Source organism: Leopardus geoffroyi, chromosome B1 (assembly GCF_018350155.1).
Source record: "Leopardus geoffroyi isolate Oge1 chromosome B1, O.geoffroyi_Oge1_pat1.0, whole genome shotgun sequence".
Classification (NCBI taxonomy): Eukaryota; Metazoa; Chordata; class Mammalia; order Carnivora; family Felidae; genus Leopardus; species Leopardus geoffroyi.
The window spans coordinates 86,897,276-86,909,317 of NC_059327.1; the positions used below are offsets into that span (position 1 = coordinate 86,897,276).

General features: G+C 44.1%; 1 pseudogene; it reads right to left on the minus strand.

Annotated features, from left to right (window-relative positions):
- Positions 1-9,876: 9,876 nt before the first annotated feature.
- LOC123596400 lies at positions 9,877-10,553 on the minus strand (annotated as a pseudogene).
- Positions 10,554-12,042: the final 1,489 nt, after the last annotated feature.

Here is a 12,042-nt window from a genome sequence, read left to right on the forward strand (position 1 = left end):
TGCTCACTCATCAAACTGACCAAGCTGATTTTTGTTAACATTAGAAAGTCTCTGAGTTACTTGTCCATATAAATTAGAATCCATTTTTCTCATTATAGTCAAACTTTGGTGTATTTTGGTAAGCCGTTTTGTATCTGTGTCTTAAAAAAAGAAATGTTTTTTATGTATATCCTAAATCTTTCTACTCATTTGTGTACCCATCCATCAGAAGTCTGGAACCAATTTGATAGTCCTCCAAATTGTTTTCTTAAACTTCATTAGCTTGTATAATAACTGTAGGGAACAAACACCAAACTTGGTGGCATTCTACTAAAGCTTTATTTAAAACTGAACCACAACATTTAAGCAGACACCATAATAGGATCTCATCAGCCACATGAAGCTCTGCAGTTAAAAGTTCCACCCATGAATGATCCATTTGCGGGAAACTTTGGAAACTTAGCATCAAAGGAACTGTGAGAAATAAGCCCATTGACCCAATCAAAGGAGGGATGTGGAGACTGGAGCACAGTGAAGGGAGCTTTAATTGACTGTCTTGCAAAAGTGGGTGTCTCAGTGGACAGGCACACCCAGGGCAGTTATAGCAGGCAACTTATCTCCTGGCATGCAGGTCCTTCCCCTGGTTCCTCATTGGCTGACTCCTACAGAAGTTACAGCCTTTCCTGGATGTCGCCGATGCCCATGTAAGGCAAAAAGTATTCTGAATGGAACAAAATGTACATTCCTTGCGGTGATGCAGACTCTCAGTCCTTCCTTTGTTCTTTGGCACATGCTCATTGCAAATAACCTCATGAAACGGAGAGGGAAAGAAGAACCAGGAAGTGAAGTGTCTGAAAAGTTAGGACTCCATTATGGGGGTGGGGTGGTTTGTACATATTTCCAGTAGGTTGTAAACCTACTGTTAACTGGAGAGCACAGCTTTTATTTAGCATTTCTGAAAATGAATCATCTCTTTTACTTCTCACAGGAACTGCTAGGCTGTAAATGTAATCATGAGTTAAAATTGTGTGTCTTCAGGGTCACAAGGCCTTATTTGTCAGGACTGAGACCCTTCCTTGGGTGCCTGGGTGGCTCGGTTGTTAAGCATCAGACTTCGGCTCAGGTCATGATCTCAGGGTTTGTGAGTTCCAGCCCCACCTTGGGTTCTCTGCTGTCAGCACAGAGCCCACTTCAGATCCTCTGTCCCCCTATCTCTCCCTGCCCCTCCCCAGCTGTGCTCTCTCTCAAAAAAAAAAAAAAAAAAAAAAACATTAAAAAAAAAAAATCAAGTCCCTTCTTTGCAAATCAGCAGATATTCTTTTTTATCATTTCATTTCATTTTATTTTATTATTTATTTATTAATTTACATCCAAGTTAGTTAGCATATAGTGCAATAATCATTTTAGGAGTGGATCCAGTGGTTCATCCCCTATATATAATACTCAGTGCCCATCCCAACAAGTTTCTTCCTTAATACCCCTTACCCATTTAGCCCATCCCCCCACCCACAACCCCTCCAGCACCCTCAGTTTGTTTTCTATATTTAAGAGTCTCTCGGGGTGCCTGGGTGGCTCAGTCGGTTGAGCGTCCGACTTTGGCTCAGGTCACGATCTCGCGGTATGTGAGTTCGAGCCCTGCCTCGGGCTCTGTGCTGACTGCTCAGAGCCTGGAGCCTGTTTCAGATTCTGTGTCTCCCTCTCTCTCTGACTCTCCCCCGTTCATGCTCTGTCTCCCTCTGTCTCAAAAATAAATAAATGTTAAAAAAAAAAAAAAAGAGTCTCTTATGTTTTGTTCCCCTCTGGGTTTTTATATTATTTTTGCTTCCCTTCCCTTATGTCCATCTGTTTTGTATCTTATATTCCACGAGTGAGGTCATATGATACTTGTCTTTTTCTGAATGACTAATTTCGCTTAGCATAATACACTCTAGTTCCATCCATGTAGTTGCAAATGGCAAGATTTCATTCTTTTTGATCGCTGAGTAATACTCCATTGTATATATATACCACATCTTCTTTCTCCATTCATCTGTTGATGGACACTTGGGCCCTTTCCATACTTTGGCTATTCTCGATAGCGTTCAGCAGATATTCTTAAACCTGTTTGAAATGACTGGGAAATTATATTTTGTAGCAATAATATTGTTACATAGGGCCCCTATCCAAATGGGATCACCAGTCATTTTCCAGCTTTTAAAAGCATCAAAACATTTCTACTAAAAGTCAAAGTTAAAAAAAAATCAATTGGAGTGTTAAAAAACAAAATTGAATCAAGCTAATTTTGAAGATCTAATTGGCTTTTTTTTTTTTTTTTTTTTTTTTTTAAGTAGGCTCCATGCCCAGAGTGAAGCCTAATGTGGGGCTTGAGCTCATGACCCTGAAATCAAGGCCTGAGCTGAGATTAAGAGTCTGACTGCTTACCAGACTGAGCCACCCAGGCACTCCTGGCACTATTAAATGATTAATGAATTGGGCAGCATCCCATCAAGTAGAGTTGTACAAAATAGGAGGTTTTAATAGGAAGGAGGGTGGGGCAAGAAAGTTATTAGCAAAAGAAAAGAAAGGCTTGTTTCAGGCAAGGTCACCTAACTTCCCTTATGGGGAGGGCAAGAGGTCTTATTATGCAGATGACCTCATCTTCCTTTGGGGGCTAGAGATGGGCAGTGGGACAGATTACCTTATTTGCTCATGGGAAAATTCCTGACTCACCCAATTAAGACTTACATTTCTGGGGGAGGTTGAAATTGTAATTAGGTTAGGTATTAAGTCCTGGTTTGGTGACTTGGCCAGGCCCAAGTGATACCATTTGGGGTCTTTAGTTTTCTTTTTCACAGCAGCCCATAAAAATCAATACTACGTAAGACGTGAGTACTATTGGGATATAGAGGCTACAGGTTCATAGTACAGTAAACTCTGCAATTGATAAGGTCAGAAAACAGTAAATAGAGTCAACATAGAACACCAAGCTGGAGAGCACAGTGAAAACAGTGCAGGGCAGTGAGGGGCTTCTTAATCTTGGCTAATCTTGGCCAGTCCACAGGGACTGACCCATTGTAAAATTTCTTCCAAGTCTTTTGTTTCATCATAAAAATAAGTGCAAATTTGGCCTTCTGCACCATAACGTATCTATGTTTGTTTCAAATAAATTTGCTTTATTCCTAAACCCTGGAGTAAAAGGTGTCTTACATGAATGTGCTATGTGTATTGTGTGGCTTCAGAGAACCTGGCCTGTTGCTGAGCACCAAAGTCTTGTGCTGAGAGTGAGCCGGGCTAGAAGTGGGTGTTGAGAAGTCCACCAGCTTTGAAAGGAGATAGAGCTGAGGTGAAATTCCAGCTGCGTGAATTTGGGCAAGTTATTTAACCAATCTGAGCTTCAGTTTCATCAACTATAAAATGGTTTTAGTAATGCCTATCTTAAGATGGCTATTCATTTTCCCCTTCCTTTTGAGCAACAGCATCCTGAGTTTTAGCAGGACCTGGTACCTCGAGTTAAAAGACTACATTTTCTAGACTGTTTTGCAAAAAGGTGGAGCCATATGACTAAATTTGGGTTAACAAGGAGTGGAAGTGTGAGAAGTAAGTGAGATGATTCATTTTCAGAAATACCAAATAAAAGCTGTGTTGTCTAGTTAATAGGCTTACATCCTATGGAAATATGTACAACCCCCCCTCCCCCCGCCAATGGAGTCCCAAACCCCTAGATACTTCACTTCCTCGTTCTTTCTTCTCCTCTCCATTTCGTGGGCTTATTTTTTTGCGAGCTTTGCCATGAGCATGTACTAAAGAACTGAAGTCTTTGGGTCACCTCAAGGAATGTCTTTTTGGCCTTACATGGGCACGGGCAGCTTCCAGGTAAGGCTGTAACCTCTGTAGTACTCAGCCAATGAGGAATCAGGGGAGGGACTTCATGCTAGGAGATAAATTGCCTACTGTAACTGCCACGAGAGTGCCTGTCCATCAGACACCTGCTCTTGCAAGAATGTTGATTAAAGCCTTGCTTCACTGTGCTATGAGTCTCTGCCTCCCTCTGTTGATTGTATCAGTGGGCTTATTTCTCAAAGAAGGAAGTGTTATATGGTACTTCTGAGAATTCTCCATGACGTTTGCTGGGATGTGGGTGTGATGACTGGAACTCTGGAAGCCATTATGAACCATGAGAATAAGGGTAACACTTCATAGAAGGTGACACGTGACTGGAAGGAGCCTGGGTCCTGGAGCATCTGGGAACATGTGACCTGGAGCAAACTCCCTCAGGCGTAAAGTTCCTCTTGAGAATGTAACAGACACCACCTACTCCGCCTCAGGTTTCCCTCAGGAATTTGACAAAAGACCTGACTAAAAAAAAGCAGTAGACCATAAAATGTATGACCTGCAAGGAACATAAGGCCATAGACCACCCCTCATACAGTAGAAATGAGCCAATTGAGAAGGAATGACCAGGCCTTTAGAGTTACCTAGCCAATAAGGGTAGAACCTGAGAAGGAACAGGATGGAGGGGGAGGGAGCCAACCAAACCCCTGTAAAACAGATTCTCTTGCCTATAGTCGGGGGTATTCACTTTCGAATGCCCCCTCTCTGCAAAGAGAGCTTTCTTACTATTCTTTCTGACCTTATACTCTAATAAACTTTTGCCTGCTGCTCATTTTATTCTGTGTCCTCCTCTTCATTCTTCGAAGAGGCAAGACAACGAACCCTGGTACTGAGGTAAAAAATCCTGCAACAATAGTGTATGTACAAGGAACCCACACAGACATGGAAATTCCAGAGACAGTCAAGCAAAATGAAGGATATAGGTCATCCTGAACTAAGGAAAAGGGAGTAGAGGTCTGGGACGTCAAAGGGAAGAAATACAATCTTCAGGAAGATGAAAAAGGAGAAATGTTTGGTAAACAAAAGTTTGCTGGGCCACTCAGAGACAATGGGGCACAGAGGACTTTGATCAAACAAGGTTCCTCCATATTCACCATACACCTAGTTCATATCCTACTGTAGTTATCTATGGTGACAGGTCTCTTCCTCGAGCAAGTTCCATAAATTATTTTAGACAGTTGTGGACAAAGTAGGTCCATCTTGGAATGGTCTGCTATTGACCCCTACAAAGGCGATATAGTAAAAAATCAGCCTCGGGGCACCTGGGTAACTCAGTTGTTTAAGCATCTGACGACTCTTGATTTCGGTTCCAGTCATAATCTAATGGTTTGTGAGTTCGAGCCCAGTGTCGGGCTCTGTGCTGACAGTGCACAGCCTGCTTGGGATTCTCTCTCTCTGCCTTTTCCCTGATCTCTCTCTCTCTTTCTCTCTCAAAAATAAATAAAATAAGGGAGGGGGGATGGGCTAAATGGGTAAGGGGCATTAAGGAATTTACTCCTGAAATCATTGTTGCACTCTATGCTAACCAGCTTGGATGTAAATTAAAAAAATGAATAAATTGAAAAATAAAATAAAATAAAATAAAATAAATAAACATTAAGAAAATTAGCCCCTTTTCATCCATTGTCCCCTCACTCACATGTGCGGCTCCTCTCCCCAGAGACCATCCCCGTTACCGGTGTCTTGTGTTTCCTTCCAGATATTCCACACATAGACAAGCCACACATGTACACATTACTCTGTGCCTTGCTTGTTTTTTACTTTCTGTATCTTGGAAATCGTTCTTGTAGCTTACCCTAATGCTATTTCTTCCGTCCTGCTTTCTTGATCTATGATTATTGTTTCTTGACTGCACTATCTTAGAAGTACCCAGAATGACCTGTACCAATGACAAATATTAGTTAATACGACCAAACGCCTGTCCCATTTTTAAATTAATGAGCTGGCATTGCAGCTTATAGTGGATCTCTCGTGTGTTTGATTATCCTCAAATTGTCATCTTTCCTCCAGATAATAGCATTATCAAGGATCATTTCATCCAATTCTGTAACCTGGCAATTACCCTTACCAGATTGGTAAATAAAAATGCAAGTGCTCAGTTAAATCTGAGTTTCAGATAAATTAAAAATACTTTTTTTAGCATAAGTATGTCTCGTGTAATATTTGGGAATACTTATACCGCAAAATTATTTAGTTTTTCCCTTTGAAATTCAAATTTAACCAGGCATTTTCTCTTTTATCTGGAAGCCCTACTTTCTCAGAATCTCTCAAAGTAGCACAGACTGCCATTCGAGCTCCAGAATACTCTCTCTCTTTCTCCCATTTTGCTTCCCAGCTTTACAACATTTCTCAGTCTCCCTTGGAGTTAGATAGAGCCAGGTGACTACGTTTTCTAAAGGAATATAAGCAGGGCATGATACATACTACTTCTAAGCCTGATCTATAAAATATCCCACGCACATTCCTTTATCTTCTTTCTTTCTTCCTCTCAGGGGCTAAATTGGCCTTTCCAGTGATGGCCAGAGTGGCTTGGGAAGCAATGTATTAAAGACGGTTGAGACTCAGTCAGCCTGGGTCCCTGAATGACTATGTGAACCAGAGCCCTCACCAACTTGGGATCTCTGCCCCTGAATATTATTTGGAAAAAAAAAAAAAAAAGTTTGGTTTTGAACCACTAAGTTTTAAAATCCGTCTGTTAGTGCAGTTTGCCTTACCCTAACACATGCAAATATTTTAACCATTTTTCTCGAATCTAACAAGGCCTTCTACTCTGTTGTGTGCTGGGCTGGCTTGCACTGACTCATAAGGGCCAATTGTGAGCACCTCTTTTGTTTCTTACTGTTTATTTTAAGTTTACTTATTTTGAAAGAGGGAGAGGGAACACATGCACACGTGCGTGGGATGGGGGGAGAGGCAGAGAGACAGGGAGAGATAGCATTCCAAACAGGCCTCCATGCCGCCAGAGGAGCCTGACGCGGGGCTCGATCTCAAGAACCTCAAGCTCCTGACCTGAGCCGAAATCAAGAGTCAGACAGATGTTAAGCCGGCTGAGCCACCCAGGCGCCCCGTGAGCATCTCTTTTCAAACCCTGTTCAGTAACATCACATTGGTAGCTTGAAAATAGCCATGGTGGGAATATTTATCCTGGGAAATGGGCAGACGTTACAAAATCAGGTCTTCCCCCACCCCCAGATGTTTGTTAAACATTTACCACACACCACTGCCCTTACTTCACTGTATTTCACTAGTTCAGGCACTTAACAGCTTATACTTGGCGTATTTCATTACCTCCTGAACGGTTTCCTTGCCTTTGTATTTACCTAAAAATCCCGTTTATATTTCCTTGATGACTTCCGGATTAGTTCGAATTCTTTAAACTTCTCACAGTCCAGTGTCTTCAAAATTTGCCTCCATTTTTAAGTGTGCAGTTCTGAGTTTTGACAAATGTATACACTTCTGTAATCACCAACACAATAAAGATGAGAACGTTACTAATCCCCTGAAAAGTTCCCTTGTGCTCCTTCCTAGTAAAGCCTTACTCCCAAATCCTGACCTCAGGCAACCACTGATCTCTTGTATATTGTTATATTTTCAGTTTGCTTTTTCTAGAGTTTTATATAAATGAAATACACACTGTATATTCTTCAGCATACTGCTTTTGTGATTCATCCATGTTGTTGTGGGTGTCTCTTTTTAAAGAAATTTTTTAAAGTATTTATTTTGAGAGAGAATGAGCATGAGTGGGGGAGTTGCAGAGAGGGAGACAGAGAGAATTCCAAGGGGTCTCTGTGCCATCAACATAGAGCCCGATGTGAGGCTCAAACTCACCAACCGTGAGATCATGACCTGAGCCAAAATCAAGAGTTGGACCCTTAAACAACCGAGCCACCCAGGTGCCCCAACTCTTTTTTTTTAATGTTTATTTTTGAGAGAGAGAGAGAGAGAGAGAGAGAGAGAGAGAGAGCACGAGTAGGGAAGGGGCAGAGACAGAGAGGGAAGCACAGAATCCGAAGCAGGTTCCAGGTTCTGAGTTGTCAGTGCAGAGCCCGATGTGGGGCTCGAACTCTGGAACTGTGAGATCATGACCTGAGCTGAAGTTGGATGCTTAATCAACTGAGCCACCCAGGTGCCCCCTCTCTTTCTCTCTCTTTTTCTTAATGTTTATTTTTTTTATTTTTGAGAGACAAAGAGAGAGAAAGAGAGAGAGAGAGCACAAGTAGGGGAGGGGCAGAGAGAGAGAATCTGAATCTGAAGCAGGCTCCAAGGTATGAGCTGTTTGATAGGGTCTGATGCAGGGCTCGAACCCACAAATTGTAAGATCATGACCTGAGCTGAAGTCAGCCACTTAACTGGCTGAGCCACCCAGGTACCCTGTTGTGTGTCTCTTTAGTTCCCCTCATGTTATTACTGGAAAGTATTCCGTATATACTACAGTTTGTTTATTCACTCACCTGTTATTGGACATTTGAATTGTGTCCAGCTTTGGCTTTTAAGAATAAAGTCCTTTTGGAGCTCCTGGATGGCTCAGTTGGTTAAGTGTCCAACTCTTGGTTTCAGCTCAGGTCATGATCTCATGGTTTGTGAGTTTGATCCCTGCATCAGGCTCTGTACTGGTAGCTTGGAGCCTGCTTGGAATTCTCTTCCCCCCTCCCCCGCCCCCCCCCCCCCCGCCTCTCCCCTGCTCACGTTGTATCTGTCTCTCTCAAACAAACTTAAAAAAAAAAAAAAAAAAAGAACCAAGTCCTTTGGGCATTCATGTGCTAGTCTTTGTGTGAACTTGGATAAATGCCTAGGAGTACAGTTGCTGGATTGTGTGGTAAATGTACATTCATAAAAAAGATAAATTATTTTTCAAGTGGCTCTTACCGAGGAAGACAATCTCATTCTGAGAAGATAAATTAGAGGTTTGTTTTTAAAGTAATATTATTTTCTCTTTTTATGGTAATACATATACACAACCTCCCTTTAAGACATTTAATCATTCAAACAATGGAAGAACAACCTCACTTGTGACTCCTCCTTCCCTTCCAGATAACTTTTTTTTTTTTTTAGTTTTTATTTATTTATTTTGAGAGAGTGAAAGCACAAGTTGGGGGAGGGGCAGAGAGAGAGAGAGAGAGAGAGAGAGAGAGAGGGAGGGAGGGGCAGCAAGAGAAACGGGGAGCGAGGATCCCAAGCAGGCTCCGCACTGTGAGCGCAGAGCCAGAAGTGGGGCTCCATCCCACAAACCTATGAGGTCATGACCCGAGCAGAAACTGAGTCGGATGTTTAAGTGGCTGAGCCACCCAGGTGTCCCTCTCCCAGGTAACTCTTACTCAATTTCCTTGGAAGGAGCCTGCCCAAGGCACCTGGGCATCTGCCCAAGTGCCTGGGCCAGCAGGACAGAAGGAACAGGAGGTGCCTCAGCAGCACTGAGCAATTGGGTCCCTTTCTCAGTGGCTCCTGGGCTTGCTAGCTATGAAAGGATTACTTTTCACTTTTGCAGAATAATTATAAAGAAAAACAGGTATGCTTTTCCCAAGAATACACAGTGTTTGAGAAACATAGGCAGATTCTTTCTTCTGGTGCTCATTTTTTAAGACCCCATTTGAGCCACAGCCCTCTAGGTACTTCTTAAAAAGAAGTTTAAGTTTCTTTGTGAGTGTGCATGTGTTCCAACACATTTTATTTACAAAAATAGGCAGCAGGCCAGATTGGGCCCAAGGACTGTAATTTGCCAACCACTGCCCTCCATGACCACTGAGTAGATGACCTGGCTCCCTGGGGGACTATGGTCCGTTCTGCTCCTCCGTGAGATGGAAACCTCTAAGGTCTGGTGCTTTGCTGAGTTGTACGTGTGTGCAGCACAGGATACTGCGTATGGGAGTTTCTGACCAAGTGATGGCTGCAGAGGCCACCATGTAAGGGCCCCACCGGGACAGGTTGAGCGTCCTTCTTCATAAGAAACTGGTTGATTCCAGATCAGGCCCAACCCTCCCACCCGCATACACACATGGGCCCTGGGTGGGTACTGTCCTCACTGGGCACTTAAGAGCCCTTGTGCCGGGACCTGCCCACCAGCCCCTCTCTGGTGATGGCCTGGCTATAGCTCTTCTGGGAGTCCGGCGCTTCTTCCACCCCCACCTCCAGGTTGTCTTGGGTGATGAAATGTTTTTGCCTCCTCCTGCAGCTGCAGCACTTCCTGCTCCTTGAGCTGCACGGGCCGCCTTCTGCTGCACCTGCCGCTGCTTCTGCTCAGGCCCCTCCTGCCGCAGCCTCGCCAATCGCGCAGCCCGAGCAGCAGCTGGTTCTCCCCCTGGTTCCAGGCCCTCAGGTCGCGGTGCTCAGCGGTATCCCGCAGCACCTTGCGCTCTGCCGGGACCACGCCCGGGCCTCGTGCACCTTCTTCTGCATCTCGGAAGCGAAGCGAACTCCAGCCCGGGCGGAGACGCGCGCAGAGTCGGCGCCCTCTGGGCGCGCCCGCTTCGACACACCACCCCGGGGCCGATGGCAGCCTCTTCCCTGTCACACACACCTGAGGGCGCGCACCGTCTGGCGGGACTCAACCGGATCCACCACGGGCGGGTCGCCACGCACCCACCCTTGCACTTGGCCGGCGGGTCCTGGCGGGTCTTGTGGCCGCGCATGGGCACCAGCAGCGGGGCTCGGAGGCCCGCCCAGGGGCCCCGCACCCAGGCCTCCAAGAAGCTTACGTTTTGTAACATGTCTGTGCTCCAGTCATGTCTTCCCGAAGATACACCCTAAGTGGAGATTTAGCAAGCACCTGATCTTTTCTTAAGCTTTTTTTTTTTTTTTTTAAATGTTTATTTATTCTTGAGAGAAGGGGAGAGACAGAGCATGAGCAGGGGAGGGGCAGAGCGAGAGAGCGACACAGAATCCGAAGCAGGCTCCAGGCTCTGAGCTGTCGGCACAGAGCCCGATGGGGGGCTTGAACCCAGGAGCTGCGAGATCATGACCTGAGCTGAAGTCAGACGCTTAACCGACGAAGCCACCCAGGCGCCCCAAGCACCTGATCTTTTCAACACCTGGAAGATGTGGGTACTAGCCATTGGGCGTTCTCTTTTCAAACGGTAAATTTATCCCAATTTTATCTATTTTGGGGATGGGACCGAGACACTTTCTTAACTGTAATTCTTAGCACATTGAGTATTTGCCTTTTTCTCTGAGAAGAAACTTCAGACTGTAAATTCTTGGTTTGCATGTTACTTCTTTCCCTACAACGTGGTATGCTTAGTTTCATGGCCACTATGATTTGGCGCAAAGGGTATAGGGATTTTTAAGCACTCATTCATTTGTCTACCCAACACACACTTTTACTGAGCATCCCTTACTGCAGGCAGTGCTAGGTGCTGGGTGCACAACAGTGAGTGAACAAGACAGACAACAGAGCCTTATGAAGTTTACATTCTAGTTCAGGGAAAAGACACAGATTAATAGATCAGCGAAATGAATGGGACAATTACACAGTGTGGTCAATGCTATGAAGAAGGTAAGACCATGTGATAGAAAGTGACATTTGATTTGAGACTGAAGGATGACAATGAGCCCCCATGCGGGAAGAGCTGGGGCAGGGAACTGCCTGGGTAATGAATGGCCTTGGGGCGGGGAAATCAATGACTTTGAGGGACAGAAGGAGCCAGTGTGATGACAGGCACATCACAACCATCGAATAAAGAATTTCGATATTATTCTAAGAGCAATAGAAAGCCATCGGAGGCTAAGCAACAAAGAAACAATATCTGATTGATGTTCTTAAATATAAAACACATTTAAAAACATAGCATATAAAACACAAAACATCTGGCTGGGTGGAGAAGGTGTTGTAAGGGGATGTAGTATCAATGGAATCAGATTCTGTTGTTTCCCTAGTGGCTTCCTAGCTGAAGGCAGCACCTTTTATGCAAACAGCAGGAGCAGGAAACTCCACTTTCTTTCTTTTTCTCTTTTCTTTTCTTTTCTTTTTTCTCTTCTCTTCTTTTCTTTCTTTCTCTCTCCCTTTCTTTCTTTCTTTCTTTCTTTCTTTCTTTCTTTCTTTCTTTCTTTCTTTCTTTCTTTCTTTCTTTCTTTCTTTCTTTCTTTGTAAATTTACATCCAAATTAGTTAGCATATAGTGCAACAATGATTTCAGGAGTAGATTCCTTAATGCCCCTTACCCACTTAGCCCATCCCCCCTCCCACAACCCCTCCAGCAAC